The 1,104-nt window shown below is 35.7% G+C and overlaps 1 long non-coding RNA gene across 1 annotated transcript in view; it reads left to right on the top strand.

Annotated features, from left to right (window-relative positions):
- The window catches only part of LOC140920907 (uncharacterized), a 1,850-nt gene extending 1,128 nt beyond the window's left edge, over positions 1-722 (top strand). The window contains exon 3 of the long non-coding RNA XR_012163551.1: positions 615-722. This is a non-coding gene — a long non-coding RNA (uncharacterized lncRNA). The remainder of the gene's footprint in view (positions 1-614) is intronic.
- The last annotated feature ends 382 nt before the right edge of the window (positions 723-1,104 follow it).

The following is a 1,104-nucleotide window of genomic DNA, read 5'->3' as shown; positions in this document are numbered from 1 at the left end:
TTATATAATATGTTATTAATTTGATTTACGTATGATTTAAAGTATTTAAATCTTGATTTGTTATGCGATTGAATATGCTTTTCACGAATTACGATGAAATGATTTTAAATGCGCGTTTTGGAAAATCGGTGTTATTGTTATTAAATCGTTAACTGCGTTAGGTGCACCTAGTTACCTCGTGTTGATTAGGGAGAGTTACCCGTTAGATGGAGCCGCCCCTATGAGAAATGTCATCCGTAGGAGGAGAGGGCTATCAACGCGATGTAAACTCCCTAATTGATATGTGACGATGCGTTGCGGGATTGAGAGGAGAGGGCCATCCGTTAGATGGAGCCGCCCCTAAGGGAAATGCCACCCTTATGAGGAAAGGGCTATCAATGAGATAAAGCCGCCTCTTGGTTCTAAAAATTTGTATTGTTACTTGTTTGATTTTTATAATGATTTTAAGGTTGTTCATTTTGATTTCGTTTCGTTATTCACTGGATTTTTAATATTTCTGTCAAGCGATTAAACAGTTATTCGTGCCTTTTGTGTTTCCCTTCTAATTGGTGGTGGTTGTTATCTCCTCACTAAGTCTTTGTGACTTACCCCTTTATGTTGCTTATTTTTTTCAGATTCGCAAGCAGCTGAGTAGGAATCTATTATTTGATTCAAGTCTCAACAAACTTTTTTTTTTGGTAGGCCTCTTTGATCGAGGACCATTTTTGTTACATTTGTTGAGTCTATGTAATTGCAGCTATTTTGGAGTCTAGAAAGTCTATTTAGTTTTTTTAGAAGAGTATTAAACAATTGGATTATGTTATTTGAATTATGACTAGATTGAAAGTTGAACAGGGATTTTACAAAATTTGGGAATGTTGAAGTTATAGAGGATACTCTGTCGAAATTTCGAGAAAAATCATATATATATATATATTTTTAAACGGTTAAAGAGCGATTTAGTTGTTTAATTGTTAAGTTAATTGATAGGCTTGCCAGGCTAGGAGTATAGCTTGTGCGCCGGTCACGACATTAAACTTTTGGGTCGTGACAGTAGGTCCTCAGTTGTGCTAGACCCAGAAAAAGTAGGGGATTTAAGCTTCATGAAGTCTGGTAAAGTAACAT

The sequence above is a fragment of the Cicer arietinum genome, chromosome 6 (assembly GCF_000331145.2).
Source record: "Cicer arietinum cultivar CDC Frontier isolate Library 1 chromosome 6, Cicar.CDCFrontier_v2.0, whole genome shotgun sequence".
NCBI classification, from domain to species: domain Eukaryota; kingdom Viridiplantae; phylum Streptophyta; class Magnoliopsida; order Fabales; family Fabaceae; genus Cicer; species Cicer arietinum.
The sequence above is the reverse complement of the archived record's forward strand: the minus strand, read 5'-3'. Positions and strand labels throughout refer to the sequence as shown.